The 17193-nt window shown below is 40.5% G+C and overlaps 1 protein-coding gene across 3 annotated transcripts in view; it reads right to left on the bottom strand.

Moving 5' to 3' along the window:
* TANC1 (tetratricopeptide repeat, ankyrin repeat and coiled-coil containing 1) overlaps window positions 1–15620 on the bottom strand; it is a 261532-nt gene extending 245912 nt beyond the window's left edge. Inside the window, exon 1 of one of the 3 annotated variants that reach the window (XM_074215910.1) lies at window positions 15475–15620. The gene's annotated coding sequence lies outside the window, so the exon portion shown is untranslated. Of the gene's footprint in view, window positions 1–14480; window positions 14543–15474 lie in introns of those variants that run through there. The other 2 variants (XM_074215909.1, XM_074215916.1) reach the window with 2 other exon arrangements.
* Window positions 15621–17193: the final 1573 nt, after the last annotated feature.

Below are 17193 nucleotides of genomic sequence, written 5' to 3' on the forward strand. Positions count from 1 at the left end.
GACTAATGCAAAAGCAATAGTTTTAGAGATGATGAGGGCCTGCAACAGAGTAGTAGCAGTGTCAGAGTCAGAAGGGAACCTACCTGAGAGATGGTGCAAAGGTGAAATCGGCAGGGCTTGATAACAGACTGGATGGAGAGGGTGAGAGTAAGGAATCTAGATGACTCCCAGATTGGGAGCCTAAGGGACTAGGAAAATGGGGATACCCTCTAAGATAGAAAGTTGGACATGCTGAATTTAAGATGTCTAGTGGATATTTAGTTCAAGGCAGCTGGAGATATGAGATTGGAGGACAGCAGGGAGGTTGGGGCAGGATAGATAGAATTAAGAATAGTCAGTATTCAATCTATGGGAGCTGCTGAGATCAATGGACTTGTAATCTAATAGGGAAGACAATAAGTAAACAAAAATTAAATAAACAAATAAAAATAAAAAATAAATATGTACAAACAAAAGATGCATACAGGATAAATAGGAAATAATCAGTAAAAGGGAAGATCTAAGAAGAAGGATAGCAGGAGAAGACTAGAGGCCCCAGAACAAAACCATATAAGAAACCTTCAGCTGTTACCTTTCAAACTACACATGCCTTTTTGTCTACCCATCTAGATAGAAAGCTCCTGATGGGAAGGGACTGTATTTCATCCTCATACCTAGAGTTCAAATATGGTCTCAGCTTACTAGTTGTGTGTCCCTGAGCAAGTCACTTAACCCTTTTTGCTTCTGCTTCCTCAATTATAAAACGAGAACACCTACCTTTCAGGGTTGTTGTGAGGATCAACTGAAATAAAATTTGTAAAAGTACTTAGGGACACATGGGAACTATATAAATAGTTAATTCCTTCCTTTTATGTTTTTATACCACTGCCACCATATTGTCGACTCTTAACATTAAGCACCAAATAGGTATTCCCTCTTTTATGTACTTTGTCTTGGGGCTGAAGAAGTTTTAGGGAGAGAGGTATCATTTAGTAGATTTTTTTGAGGAATAAAGCAATTTTTATAAAAATATGGGCCACGTTTAGAAATTCTAGTTAATACAGAAAAGGAAGACTGTCTTACTTCACAAACTGTAATGTTCAATTACTATTACAAAAGATTCTGTTTTAGAAAACTAGTGTTATTTTCCAAAGAGCTGATGATGACCTCAAATGACAGAAAACAGCATAAGCCTGTAGCAAGTCAACTTGTTTGTTATTCTTTTCAAGATCGGCACCACAAAATTTTAGTATTGGGAGTTCAGAAGCCATGCAGTCCAAATTTATACAGAAAATAATCTTTTTTTATATATTATACCTATTAAATTGCCATTCCCCACAACCTCTACATGAACAAAGGAATGAATAAAGGCTTTTCTGTTTTTAAACAGCTCTAATAATTAGGAATTTTTTTTAATCAGTCCTAAATCTCCTCATTGATTTTACTTCTTTCTGGAACCAAAAACACAAGTCTAATCCCTCTTTTCCTAAAAACAAAATATAGCAATCATCACTCCCACTTTTTTTTTTTAGGTTTTTGTAAGGCAAATGGGGTTAAGTGGCTTGCCCAAGGCCACACAGCTAGGTAATTATTAAGTGTCTGAGGCCACATTTGAACCCAGGCACTCCTGACTCCAGGGCCGGTGCTTTATCCACTGCCCACCTAGTTGCCCCTCCCCCACTTTCTACAGCTATGACCTGCTATCCACATTACTTAGTCTCCAGTTTTTTCATCTGTAAAATGAGTGTACTGGACTAAATCAGCTTCAACTTTTTTTGGTGTCAAGGACCCCTCTGAGGTCCCTACTGACTTGTCTAAATAATGTTTATAAATGCATAAAATAAAATACAGATTACAAAGGAAATCAATGCTATTGAAATTAACAGTTAAGGGGCAACTAGGTGGTGCAGTGGCTACAGCACCGGCCCTGGAGTCAGGAGTCCCTGGGTTCAAATGTGGCCTCAGACACTTAATAATTACCTAGCTGTGTGGCCTTGGGCAAGCCACTTAACCACACTGCCTTGTAAAAAACCTAAAAAAAAATTACAATTAAGAAAAGCCCTAGACTAGATGTTCTCTGAAGTCTCTTCTGGCTCTAAATCTATTATCTTCTACCACTCATCCTCTAATCCAGTTCCTTCCCAAGATCACATAAGTTTTCTTGACTTTTAGATCACAATGTTCCATTCATAATGAACTTGCAGTCCACAATAAAATAAAATAAAATGCCATCTTTTCTTAAAGGAATGCCATCTTGTCACACACCTCCTAAACTTGTACTTGCAAAGAATACTGCTTGAATCCAGGTGCAAAACTTAACATTTATTCCTAATTAAACTCCATCTTAACAGAACTGGTCCAATGTTCTAGTCTCTCAAAATTGTTTTAAATCATGACTCAACTGATTTAGAAAATCCTCCTAGTTTTGTGCCTCCTTATATGTGATAAGCTTGCCATATGTATATTTATCCAACTCATTAATAAAATTATTTAAATAATCTCAGAATACTCCTCAGTTAACAGGGGACCAAGAATGACTATGTTTGGGATCCAGGCATTTACTGTTCTTAATGTCTTCCATTCCTTCTACACCAAATTCAAAAATGAAACATGTAAATCCAAGTTTTGTGGTTAAAGGAGAGTCTAATGTTGAATGTTCTAGTATTAAATACTACAAAGTAGAAAGAAAAGCCACCAGGGTGAGGTTCTAGTTGAAGTAATTATTATGATAATTTAAGAACAGATTTAAGAAACCGGTCAATGTTTTTAAAAATGCAAGAATTATAATCTACAACTGTCTGAATTATGTTAAAGTAATCTAAAATTTGGTGCCCACCTATGAGCACCTATAGGAAGTCAAGTGGTACAATGAATAGAGCACCAGCCCTGGAATCAGGGAAGTTCTTACTTTGTGACCTTGGGCAAGTCACTTAACTCTGCCTCATATCCAGGGCCATCTCCAGTCATACTGATTCATAACAGGCTCCCAGATGGCTCCAGAGGAGAAAGTGAGGCTGGTGATTTAGCATAGCACTTCCTCACTCAAATCCAATTTACTTGCTTATCAAGGCATCACCTCCCTAATGTCATGGCCTTCTTCAAGTACTAAGATCAAACAAAAGATTATCACAGCAGCAACTTTGAAAATGGGTTCCTCCTCCAGGAAAAGTAACCAATAATTTGTTCTATGTCTGTACTTCATATGGTAATTTAAAGTTCACAAATCACTTTAGATTCACATTTCAATTTAAGACTCATAAATGAGATAGAGTAGAAAAAGTCAATCTTATAGTCCAAATGACCTGGCTTTAAATCTAATCTTTGATACATACACACACACACACACACACACACACAGATTTTTGTGATTCCTGTGCAAGTCACTTAAAATTTCTATGTCCCAGGGTAAACTAAGACAGGTTTTTTGATTTCAGAACTCCTTTACACTCAAAAAACTGAGACCCCACCCACAAAGAGCCTTTGTCATCAATGTATATTGTTAGTTGTTATTCATTTGTTTCTTGTGACCAACACTTTATGACCCCATTTGGAGTTTTCTTGGCAAAGACATTTTATAGGTGAGGAAACTGAGTAAGTGTCTGAGGCTGGATTTGAGCTCAAGAAGATGAATCTTCCTGATTACAGGCTTAACATTCTATCCACTGTGTTACCTAGCTGTCCTAATCAATCAATACATAACATATACAAAATTAAAACATTTTAAGATTATTATGAAAATAGCTTTGACTTTTAGAGCCCCCTGAAAAAGTCTCAAGAGCCCCTCGGAAACATCAGACCACATTATGAGACAAAACTGCAGGACAATTGGTGGCCCTCATTGGTAAAAGAATTTTCTTTACCTGGAACTCCCTACTATGATAAAGTCACAGGTCTGAACCAAAAAACAAAAACAAAAAAATTTCTAAGAAATAAACACTACAAACCATTACCATTTCCCCACTTTATAGATAAGAAAATTGAGGCTCTGTTCATTTGAATGGCATGCCCATATCAGGGTCAGAGGCAGAATTTTAGTTTTTACCTTATTCCAAGTTCAGTGTTCTTTCACTAGAGGTTAAGACTGGTTATGATGTTTCTTTTTATTTAAGTATGAATTATACCATGAGATATGACAGTGAAACTGACTGGTACCTCCGAGCTACCCAACTATAGCATCCAACCATTCACAACCAAAGGAAAAATAGTACTAGTCTTTCCAATAACTAAGTACCACAATACTTTTCTTCCATAAATATATACATCCACTTCTCTTGTCATCTGTGTGCTGGCATCACTGTCCTCTTGTTGGTCTCAAATGTCTGCCCCCAAGGGAAAGGCAACCATGCCCTTGGCTCATCTCCATCAAGCTTTTCTTCAAGTGTATAATACAGTCAGTGGGTGCTCAATAAACATTAATAATTGATGGTGCTAATCCAAACTATAAAGCACTCCAGGCTAGCTGTCACCTTGCATTCTGGGAACAAATGCAGAACCAGATGCTCCCTGCAGTGATGAATCTAAAAAAGCAGAGTCATGGGTGTAGCAACAACCTACTTCAAGGATTTAGCTCCAAGAGCTCCCCTCTGCCCAGGAGAGGAATGAGTGGCTCCTTCAATACAAAAACTGGATGGATGTGTCAATTTACTTTGTTGGACTTTTCTGATTTATTTTAAAAAGGAAGGCTTCAAGAGTTGGAAAGGGAGGAAAGGAGGGATGAGTGTTGGTAGTGTTACATATAAGGGGGGCAGGGAAGGAGAAAAGAGTCTTCAATGAAACATTTCTTTAAAGTCACAGAAGAATCACAAGGAAGTTGAAAGGTTAACAGAACAGTTTTGTTACTACTACATTAAATATACATTTTTAAAAACTTAAGTTTTCGGTTTTTTGGTTCTTTGTACATTGAATGGTCAATGCTTTTTGTTAAGTTCATAATTTTTAAAAAAGAAAATTTTTTAAAGATGACTTAAGGGGCAGAAATATCCCCCATCTGAAGGGTATAGACTGAATTTTCTATATTCAGTCTTACTATCCCCTAGTATCTAACTGAACTAAACCCTTGACAGGTCATTTTTGGGGAGGAGGAGGGAGAAATCCAAAAAAAATATTAATTCAAAATACTAGAAGTTAATGGTGCAGCAGCTAGATGGCACAGTGAATAGAGAGCACTAACCTATAAGTCAGGAGGATCTGAGTTCAAATGTGACCCAGACACTTAATAATTACCTAGCTGTGTGACCTTGAGCAAGTTACTTAACCCTGCTACCTTGCAAAAAAAAAAATAGAAAAGAAGTTAATGGTGATGTTTGTCCTTCCTTCTCAAAGAAAATCATGACAGAAAGGTGATGTCATAACAAGCAAGTGAATTTGAGCGAGGGATGCTATAATAAGTAAACAGCCTCCTTTCTCCTCTAGAGACATGGGTTCAGTGTTTGGAGATGGTCTTGGATAAGTGGCAATCAAGGTTAAGTGACTTGTCCAGGGTCATTCAGATAGCGTCAAGTGATTGAGGTTACACTTGAATGCAGATCCTTCTGACTATAGGACTCTCTATCCAGTGAATCACCTAACTGCCCAACTACTAGTAAAGTGGTCCTGTAACAGCCTCTGCCTGCACATATAGCACAAATTGTTTTAACCTAATCTAATGCTATTATATCCAAGAGGTTTCTTTGTTGCTGATCAGCTGCTAATCAGTAGACTCCAACAAGATAAATGAAAGAATTGTTTTTAAAATTACTTCCGGACTTCCTGTTTAATAAGCCTTTAGACTAGCTGAACTGAAAGTCAAACTCTATTCTAGGCTAATGTAAATTTTCAATTCATGTTAAACATTTCAATAAGAAAATAAAAGAATTAAATTTCAACCCAAAGGACTTCATATAAACAAAGTCATTTCAAATAAACTTCATTTCCCTAAAATGAACACCATAGTAAAGGGAAAAGTCACTAAGAATAGTCAGTTCTCAACTGGCAGATACCTCAACAAGATATCCAAGGTATCTCCAGTCATATGAAAAAAATGCTCTAAATCACTAATAATTTAAAGAAAACTGAAGCAACTCTGAGGTTCCAATCCTGTATCCAGCAGATTGACAAAAATATCAAAAAAGGAAAATGACAATTGAAGGGGCTGTGAAAAGAACAAGCACACTGTAACTGACTGTTGGTGGACCTAGGAACTGGTCCAGCCATTTTTAAAAACCTATTTGAGGGGTAGCTAGGTGGTGCAGTGGATAAAGCACCGGCCCTGGATTCAGGAAGAACCGAGTTCAAATCCAGCTTCAGACATTTAATAATTACCTAGCTGTGTAACTTTGAGCAAGTCACTCAAACCTACTGCCTCGCAAAGCCCCGCCCCCCAAAAAGAAAGAACTCAAAGAGGAAATGGATTCATATGTACAAAAATATTTCTAAAAGGTCTGTATGTAGAAGTAAAGAACCAAAAGCTAAGAGAGTATCCATCAGATGGGATAAGGTTGAACAAATTATGGTATGTGAATATAATGAAAAACAATCGTACCGAGAAAAAACAAGATCAATTTAGAAAAACCTAGGAAGATTTCTATGATCTGAAGCAGAATGAAGAGAGGACAATGTATACAATAATAACACTGTCAATACAACCAACTTTGAAAGACTCATGAAATTCGATTAATGAACTAAACAAACAGGATTCCAAAGGTCCAATGCTACTCCCCTCCTGACAGAGAAGAAAGAGGTTCAAGATGGAGAATGAGACATTCATTTTCAGATGTGGACAACATGGGAATGGATTTTTCTTGCTTGGTTATGTAATAATTTTATTTTTATGTTTTTCTTTTAAGTTGAGAGGTAGAATGAAAGGAAAAGAAAATGCTTGTTAATTGAAAGAATAAATAAATAAATTAGGAAGCATAAGCCAAACTTTTTAGTACAGCTAACTACTGATTATTCTGGAGCTTTGGTAAGAGAGGGAAAGATAATCTAGAAGAAGAAAAAAAGTTAAAAAAAACCAACAGTATCATAGTATAAGGGATAGACTGAGTCTACTAGAAAACTGTATTCTATTCCTAATTTCTGAATTTATCTAGCTTCCTAAATTTGAAAGGTCATTTCATCTTCCTGGATCTCATTTCTTTAGTTTTAAATGAGAGGGTTGGGCTCAAAAAAATTTAGTTTTGGAACAAGTACATTGGAACAAGGTCTTGTCATGGGGGTCTGAAAAGTGGAGTTCCAACTTCTCTGAGATCCCATCCAGCTCTATAATTCTTGGTTCAGGGTTAAGAATATGATCTCTAACCCCATTACTCATAGTTCTTTAACAGATTGGGGGGAGGGGGGTAATGAGGCATGCTGAATCAGGTTAGGAATTGTGGTTGAAGATAACTTTATCCAGCTACACCTGCACACATTTCTCCCATATTAATTGTCAAAATATGTGGAAATATTCACCATATTCCAATATTCACCAATATTGGGGTAGAGAAGTGGGGGGGGGCAAGGGTCACTCCACCCCAGACCAACTCTCAACAAAGGAGGCAAAATCCTACCCTAGAATATCAACCCATACTCACAAATCCATGACAGACAACTCCCATCACTTAAATCTCTGTGCAAATCCTTTATAACTCCAACACTTTATAAAAGTCTGAATGAAGAATTTTGTTTTTCAGTCATTTCAGTCATGACTAACCCTTCCTGTCAAACTCCAATAAAAGGGGATACCTGTTGCTTAGATACTGACTTTTTGTTGTTCAGTTGTGCCCAATTCTTTGTGAATCCATTTGGGGTTTTCTTGGCAAAGATACTGGAGTGGTTTGCCGTTTCCTTCTCCAGCCCACTTTACAGAAGAAGAAGCAAGGTAAACAAGGTGAAGTGATTTAGCCAAGGTCATATAACTAGTGTCTGACGCTGGATTTTGAACTCAGGTCTTTTTGACTCTGGGTCTGGTACTCTATCCAAAATGAAGAATAATACTACTCTAATTTGTCCTCTCTAGCATCCTAATAATAACAATGCCATGTCTACAGCACTTTGAACAGCATAAGATCATTGATGTAGGGCTGAAAATAATCTTAGAAGTCTTATTGACCAATTTTCTTTTTTTTTTTTAAGTAGAGGAAGAAAGGAGGCCAATGGAGGTATCATGTACAGTGGAAAGAGCAATGGCTCTAAACTTAAAGGACCCAAGTTCAAATGTCAACCCTGCAATTTACTATGTGTAACTTTGGGCAAGTCATTTGAATTCAATAAACATTTATTAAATGCTAAGTAAGCACTAACCTACTTGGCTTTAATTTTCTTATCTATTAAAAAAAAAGGTTATGGGATCTATGGCTTCTAAAGTCTCTTCCAGCTCTTCTACATCAAAGATATAATGTCTGTTTATGGTGGCAGAGAAGTGGAATCTGAGGGAGTACTCACCAAATGGGCTGGGGAGGAACAAATTATGAGTTATGAATGTAATGGAATATCATTGTGCCATGAGAAATGATGAAAGAAACAGTTCCTGAGAAAAGTATTAAGACCTGTATGTACTGCTTCAAGTAAAGTAAACAGAACCAGGAGAGTAATTTATACAACAGCACCATAAAAAAAAAAATTGTATACCATCCTTCTCAAAGTAAAAGGAAATAAGCATTTATATATGAGCCAGGCAGTGGCACCATGTTAAGCATTTTTCCAAATATTTCATCTGATACTCACAACAAGACTGGGAGATACATGCTGTTACAATATTATTCCCATTTTACTGAGGAAAACAGATTAAAAGACTTATCCAGGATCATATGGCTACTAAGTGTATGAGATTAAATCTGAAATCAGGTCCTCATTTTGATTCCAAACCTATAATTTTATCCACTGAGTAGTTGACCCAAAAATCTCCTCAAAGATTGATAATGCACTAAAATGAGAATAAGACAAATATTTTTAACATTTTGTCTGACACAAGGGATTTGCCTTTCCTTTTTTTTCCAGTGAGGGAAGGGGGTGAGATAGAAAATAAATTCTTTGTTAACAGAAAAAATAAAATTTAACCTAAAAAACAAGGTAAGGCTTAAGTCTTTATTTGTTGAAGGATACAAGAAATAGTTAATATAAAAAGCACCGAACTAAATAGTCTTTTAGCTCCTTCTAGCTTTAAATCCATGATCCTAAGATTCAATGAAGTTAATGATTTACCAAAGGTTACACAGTTATCAAATGCCACAACCAATGGTTTCAAATTTATTGCTTTTTCTACAAATCTGGGAGTTTTACAAAGCACTTTCTTCAATGGCCCTATTTAATAATGCAAGTGTTACTAGCCCCATTTTACAGATAAGAAAATGGAGGGGGGGAGGGCAAATTGAGGTTAACTGACTTGCCCAGAGGTCATAAACATTATTCATCAGAGCCTTCAAAAGGGCTCAATTTTTTTTCCAGGCAATGGGGTTAAGTACCCTGTCCAAGGCCACGGTAATTATTACGTGTAAGAGTCTGAATTTGAACTCAGGTACTCCTGACTCCAGGGCTGGTGGTCTATCTACTTACTGCACCACTTAACGGCCCTGGGAAGGGCTCAATCTTAATATTCTTTCAATCATAACAAGCTTCATAAGGTCCTGAATCATTTTTTAAAAACATTCTATATTACATATTCAGTTTTACCCCAACACTACAAAATGAGAAAACTTTCAGGTTTATTGGGAGCTACTTTGATTTCCAACTAGTCAAAGTTTCAGCAGCCAAAGTAAGTATGTAACACTATCTTCATTTTATTTTTTTATTAAAGATTTTATTTGAGTTTCACAATTTCCCCCATTTTACTTCCCTCCCCCCCAAAGAAACCAATTTGTCAGTCTTTACTTTTGTTTCCATGTTGTACACTGATCCAAATTGAGTGTGATGAGAGAGAAATCATATCCTTTAAGAAAGAAACAAAGTACTATATCTTCATTTTAAAACAAGATTTCATATGAAAATTTAAAATTTATAAATAAGAAATTCTCTTAAGAGGTCTGTGTTCAAACCTAAGTAGGTCTGAAGTTTAGCATATAACTTCCTCTTAAGACTTTTTAAAGAATCTATAAGCTTTTCAAGATGAGTATAGTATTAAAACACATTTAAGGTCCCTTAAAGTTCATAAATAGGCTAGTAGAATGCAGCAAAATCATTTGGGGATGGCAAGCTAGGGGAAAATGGGTCACCATCCACTTGTCATTTCTCTATCATTAGTCCAAAGGAACAAAAGAAAGATTTAACAAGGCCAGGGCTCCAGTAGCACACTTAACCAGACATCAGTATGGCAACACACAGGAAAGTTAGTACAGAAATAGGATATTCATCCTGATTTTTTTACAATTAGACTCAAAGGTACCAAAATGAAAAGCAAAAGGGGGGGGGGGGGACAGAGAGGATTTTTTTTAAAAAGAGGTGTGGGATTAAAGAAGCAATTGTTTTAGGAATGCTTCCAGGTTAAAAAAGATGAAAGGAAAGGAAGGGAGGAGGGAGGGAGGGAGGGAGGGAGGGAGGGAGGGAGGAGAGAGAGAGAGAGAGAGAGAGAGAGAGAGAGAGAGAGATTGAGAGAGAGAAAGAGAAAGAAAAGGTGGCGTAGTGGATAAAGCACCAGCCCTGGAGTCAGGAGTACCTGGGTTCAAATCCGGTCTCAGACACTTAATGATTACCTAGCTGTGTGGCCTTGGGCAAGCCACTTAACCCCATTTGCCTTTCAAAAACCTAAAAAAAAAGGAAGGGAGGGAGGGAGGAAGGGAGGGAAGGAGGAAGGAAGGGAGGGAGGAAAGAAGAAAAGGAAGGGAAGTGGGAAGGAAAGAAGTTGATTGTCAAATATATAATTACTAGACAGATGTCTTTAGGGTATGTACTCAGAAAGTCGATTTGTAAAACTCCTTTTGAGAAAAAGTTTTTCTTAAATTTTGCTCTGGTTTTTAATTCCTGATGAAGCACAGCTGTTAACACTGGTTCTCTTAAGAAAACCAGTCCAAATGCAAATAAAAATATGCTATGGGAAACTGCCATAGATTAGTCTTAGTCTGCCTGCCACTTTCACTGCAACAATATACAATTCAGATCAAAGATCTGGAAGGTACTTTCCCTAGTCTAGTGTAGTGGTCAACCTTTTAACCACATTTTACAGATAAAGAAACTGAGGCATTGAAAAATTAGAGATTAAGGTGCCTGTAAAGACATAATTAGTGGCAAAGTCTGGCTCAGAATCCTGATGATGACTCCAAATCTCAAGTTCCATTATAATTACAGTTCATTTTATATAGCCCTTGACCTTTTCCAAAACCCTTTTCACAAAACTACACCATGAGTTGAGTTACTATCCATATTTTATAGAAATAGAAACTGAAGCTCACACAGCTTTTTTTGGAAGATGGATCACTTCATTCTTTGTAATCCCAGAGTTTAGACCTGGAAAAACACTAGGCACTTAATAAATGCATATTTTCAATAGATGCTAAAAGATGAGACTAAGAATAGAAAATACAGCTTTCATTTTTCTTCTAAAAGAATTTTGGGACTAGAATGGCACTTAAGAAATCACAGAGGAGGCAACTAGGTGGCACAGTGGATAGAGAGCACCGACCCAGGAGGACCTGAGTTCAAATCCAGTTTCAGACACTTAATTACCTAGCTATGTGACCCTGGGCAAGTCATTTAACCCCACTGACTTGCAAAAAATAACAAAAAAAATTTTTAAAAAGAAAACAGGACTTTAAGAAACCTCAGAGATCATATAACCTCAATCCCTTCTTTTTTACAGATGAGGAAACTAAGGCATGGTGACATCCCTAAGATTTGAATCCATATCATGATTTCAAAACCAATATAATTTCCTGAACATCATCATCAACAAAGGGCCAGAGAGAGGTTAACTGACTTTTCTCCAAGGTCATGCATCTAGTTCTGGTAACTTTTTTAATTAACAAAAAAGAAAGCATGGGAAAGGAGCTGCTTTTTACTAGTTTTACAAGAGAAAAATATAATATCTGGAAACACAACTAGTACTACTCACCAAATTAGAAAACAAACAAAAAGTCTTTGGCTAGCTATTGCATTCACAAATTTAGCCCCTTTATAAAGTTCTCAATTAAATGTACTTTGGAAAAGTGTTAAAAAAAAAAAAAAGTTAATCTCTTAAGACTTTCAAAGTCCATTTGTAACCCAGACAAAACCTTAACAATTGAATCAGAAATGTACAATGGAAATACTGACATAATGTTAACCTCTGGCTCTGCCATCAGGCATAATTATACTCTCTCTTTACAGGGATGCAAGTTTTAGTGCTTCCCAGGGAGATGAAGTATTAATCAGTAACACTTTACTCAGAAGATGATGTAGCACAAAAACAAACAATTTAATCAAGATTACTTTACTATCCTTTAAAATTATGCTCTCAGATCACTAGTATCACAAAGCTGCAATGGCACCAAAGAAATAAATGGTTAGACCAACAAAACGTTCTTTCCCTACAGGCTGTTATGGGAAGCTGAGCAAAGCTGGCTATGAAAAAAATTATGTTTGTGCTGTACAATGGACAGAAATAATAATGTGGACATTCTAGGGCTTAACCAAACCAAAGAAGGCAGGAAATCTACCACTTCTAATTGCTGGTAAAATTAAGTTTGTTGCAACACATCTGCAAGGCCAGGTCACTTAAAGAGAAACTCAAATTTATTTCTGGACTTTCCTGACTCCCCTAAAAGCCAGTGACACTATTTCCCATCCTTTATTGTCAAATCTCAGGAGTCAGGAAACCCTGGAATGGGATCACTTGGCAGGTGAGTAACTGGACCAACACTGGACGGAAACACTGAAGGATGTCAGATACCATATTTATTTCCTTTACTTCTGAATACTTTTAATTTTAAAACCATCAGGATATATTTACAAAGCACTCTGGCTAACACCCACCAAGCATTCTGGCTCACACAGCAGCTCTGCATAGAAATCAACATACTTGGTGTAATCTCCTTGCAAGGTCCAGTAAATAAGCTTGGATGAGTAAAACATTCGAAATACTATAATGAACACCTCTCCGCCACTCATAAATTCTTTCATTCCCAGCAAAAAAAAAAAAAAAAAAGGCAGCTGTTAAAGGCCAAACGTCTCCAGACTTTTCCAGTAGCTGGGCTGATACTGCTCTGCCAGATGGGGAAGCCTTTACTTACTCCTGCCTCTGTAACTAGTCTATGCGCCCCTCCCCCCTTGAGAGTTACAGTGCCACCCTGGCAAACATGAGGATGATTCAGGGAAAAAAAAAAGTCAAGACACAAACGTCCCTCTTTTCTAGGGTACCTTCCTCCCCCACTAGCCCCCCGGGAGAAAAAAAAATACACGAGCCTTATTGAGAGACAAGAACCAAAGCCTAAATCCTTTCTTCAAAGATTATGAATTAGGTTCCTCCTTTCAGCAGGGGAGTCTGGGGTATATGCCGAGCAAAACTCATTCACTGCTCCGTCCTCCAGTTTTCAGCTAAAGGTGATGCGGGGGCTTCTGTCAGTCAAGTTCAGGATTAAAAAGTACACTGCCTAAGGACCTATTTTCTGCTCTCAGGTTAAAGAAAACTGGAGTTTACGGATAACCTCTAATGACATCATTCCAGGTGAACCACTTATACCCCTAAGTATCCACAAGGGTGAGAGTGCGGAGGAGATGCCTATAGTTCGGGTCACAGCAGGTTCTGGCCACCCCAAGTGGTTCTTCTAACTCGGCGATCAATCACCACATTTCCGGGCAGGAGCTAGCTCAATAAAACAAGTAAACTTTGAAAGACAGTTAAAGAGACGTTTTTGAGCTACAAACAGAGCACCCAGCACTTGGGGTTTCCTTTCTAGGCTTAAATTTTTGCAATGTCCCACCCCTGGGAAACCCCGAGGTCAAAACCCTTCATCTGCCCAAGAGATGATTTACACCGACGTTAAATGAAGAAAAGCAACGCACTTCCCAGAGGGCAGGAAGCGGACTCCTTCTGGATACAGTATCCAACAAACCATCCTGTCCGACACCGTACAAAAGGCAAGGGGAGGGGGAGGGGGCGTTACAAAGTTGCAGACTTCGCAGCCGGCGCGACCCCCCCCCCCCCGCCGGCGCCTTCCCGCCCCCAGTCTAGCGGTGCCAGGTACCCCCTCTCCCCCGCCTCAGGTGCCAGCCCTTGCCAAGCCCGGGGGCCCCACAGCGGGGATCCCAGCGGGAGGCGGGCCAGGTGCGCCAGGAGAGCCCCCCAACTCCTACAGCCCTGGGGCATGCCCGCGGGCCCCGGAGCGGGCCGGGCCGGGCCGGGGCGGGGCCGGGGATGGAGGAAGGGACCCGGGCGGACTGGCCGCAGAGACCCGAGGCCCCGCGGGGCGCCCGACCTGCCCCAGCCCATGCCCGGGCGGCCGGGCGCGGGGGTGTCCGGGCGGCGGGGGAAACTTTCCCACGCGCCTCCTCGCTTCCAGCCCGCCCGGCGCGCCCCGAGAATTGCAATGAGAGCAGCCCCCCGCAGCCGGGCGCCCCGGGCCGCGCCGAGTTACCTGCCGCCGGGGAAGTGTCCGGCCCTCCGGGGCTGGCCCTCCGGGGCTGGCCCTCGCGGCCGCCGGCCCTCCCGGCCGCTGCCCCTCGCGGCCGCCGGCCCTCCCGGCCGCTGCCCCTCGCGGCCGCTGCCCCTCCCGGCCGCCGGCCCTCCCGGCCGCTGCCTCTCCCGGCCGGCCCGCAGCGCCCGGCCGCAGCTCGCCTCCCCTGCCCCGCCGCCGGGGCCGCCGCTCCTCCCGCGCCGCCTCCTCCGGCCGCTCCCGGGGCTGCTACTGCCAGGCGGCGGCCCCGCGCCGGCTCTCCCCGCCCAGCGGGGCCAGCGGCCGGGCCTCATTGGCAGCGCCAGGCCCCGCCCCGGCGCGTTCCCCGAGGCACCTTCCTCCGGCCGCGGCTCCCGCCCCGGTGTCTCTCGGCAGCGCCCCGCGCCCGGCCCTTCCCCCCGCGCTGGTGGAGCTGCGTCCCCTCCGGCCCCCCAGTGCAGCTCCCCCAGGAACGGGAGGGAGGGGTCGGCTCTCCTCTCCCACCCCACCCCGGCTCTGGCTGCCTCTGGGGAGCAGCCGAGCAGAACACATGGGAGCAATTTGACCCAGCACAAGTTTTTTGGTCGTGGGGAGGGGGCGGGTATTTTCATTTTATTTATTTATGCCAACCCTGTCCTTAGGCTTTGGTTCTTCCTCCGCGGGTGGCTTGGGTGCCGGGGTCCCGCCCGCAAGACCGCTTCCCTGCCGCCCCACCTGGGACCGAAACCATGCGGGGCTCGCAGAGGAGGAGCCGGACCCCGGCTTCTCCTCAGTGTGTCCCGCAGCTCCCTAGGCTTGGGCACCACCGAGGCCCCCGGCATCCCCCGTGTCCACTAGCACTAAACTCTATCGAAATTTGATCCTTTTTTACATATAAAATAACCGGCGATTCAGAATATGTTCACCTGTAAAAAAAAAAAGTGGGGCTGGATTCGAATGCTAGCTCTGCGATCACCTTGAGCAATCAACTTCTTACCTGTAGAAGTCGGATTTCAACTTGATGACCTCTGAGTTCCTTTCTTTTCTAAAGCCAACTTCCTCAGGCTTGGCGGATAAGGAGAGGCCTCTTGGGACCTCACTCCCGGCTTTCGCTCTTGCCTCTGACACATAGAGGCTCGGTGACCCTTGATCATCTCTTAGACCTTCCCAGTAGCCCGGGCGCTCTGTGATCAAGCATGGCATGACGGATGCTGGTCTGCACTGGAAGATGCGGTTTCACTTTGGGAATTCCCCATGTTAATAAAATCACAGGTCTGGGCGTCCACCTTGGCCAAAACTATGCCATTTATTCTACAGCTTGTGATTGCACTAACAGCCAATACTCCTTTTTAAAGACAGTAGCACCTACCCAGGGTTCTCAATCTAATCTGTGCTGTGGTCCTCACTCTCCAAATGCTCCATATGTCCCGAACCTGAGAACCCTCAATAAATTGTGCCTATCATATGTTTTCAGAAGGAATTCTGCATGGTTTGGCTCATCCGTGTGCTTGGGGAATATATATATATATATATATATATATATGTACAGAAGTTGCTATAAACTGGTTTACAAGCAACCCATAACCTACTCTGTGACACATTCTCTTTTCAAGACAACCGTATTTTAAACGAGTTCCCCATAAAATTTGGCTCTTCACACGGTACTTCCCAGGATAAAGATAAAAAAAAAATAAGTATCTCCGTGTTTAAAGGCCTCAGTAAAAAGATACACTAAGCAATAGGGAATTTTGCCAGTATAACAGGACTACTGAAATTTAATAAATTTTCACTTGTAGTTTCAAGCTTAGTTATTACCATCCTAATGTTTGAACTTGCAAACTCACTCAATCAAAAATGAAATGCTGCTGAAGGCACTATTTTTCCTACCCTATAAGTCACATTACTAAAACCCAAAGTGTAATTCATTCTTTTAATTTACACTAAGGATGGGAGAGGGAAGTCTTATGAATGTCATTTTATGCTATTTTAAATGCATGAAAGTTATCAAATTACCATTAACAGGAGTGAGTAGGCAACCATCAAAGGGAGAACAGGAGAATACAAAGCAAAGGAGAGCCTCCTACCTGATTCTAATAAATGTGTAATAGTAAGAGGTAAAAGAAGCAGGAGTAATAATAAAGTCAAGGCAACAACCTGGCTGGCTCATCTCCCAGTACAAATTAACATATAGCAGATCAAATTTATTCTTTGCATTACTTTTTTCACTTCCCATTTTCTTCAAATTGTCTTCAAATATAAACAATAAAATTTATATTTAATCATGCTTTGAAAGGGCAGCTAAGGTGTTGAAGATGATCAAGTACTGAAGCCCGGAATCAGGAAGACCTGAGTTCAAAGACAATCTTAGACACTAAATGTCTGTGTAACTATGGGCAAGACACTTAACCCTGTTCAACTCAGTTCCTCATCTATAAAATGAACTGAAAAAGGAAATGGAAAACCACTCTAATATCTCTGCCCAGAAAACTCCAAATGGAATAATGAGGAGCCAGATACAACTTAATGACAATTTGAGTTTGAGTTTAATGAATTTCCTCTAAGATTACAAGCTGACAGAAACCTGCAAATTTATCAATTACCATTAATTCCTTTAAGTTATTTCTTCAGTGATTTTTTTAAGTGCCTCAAGAGCCCTGATATAAATTAACATTTTAAGCAGTATTTAACATTTTAAGCAGTCATACAACTAACAAGC

The sequence above is a fragment of the Macrotis lagotis genome, chromosome 1 (genome assembly GCF_037893015.1).
Source record: "Macrotis lagotis isolate mMagLag1 chromosome 1, bilby.v1.9.chrom.fasta, whole genome shotgun sequence".
Taxonomy (NCBI): domain Eukaryota; kingdom Metazoa; phylum Chordata; class Mammalia; order Peramelemorphia; family Peramelidae; genus Macrotis; species Macrotis lagotis.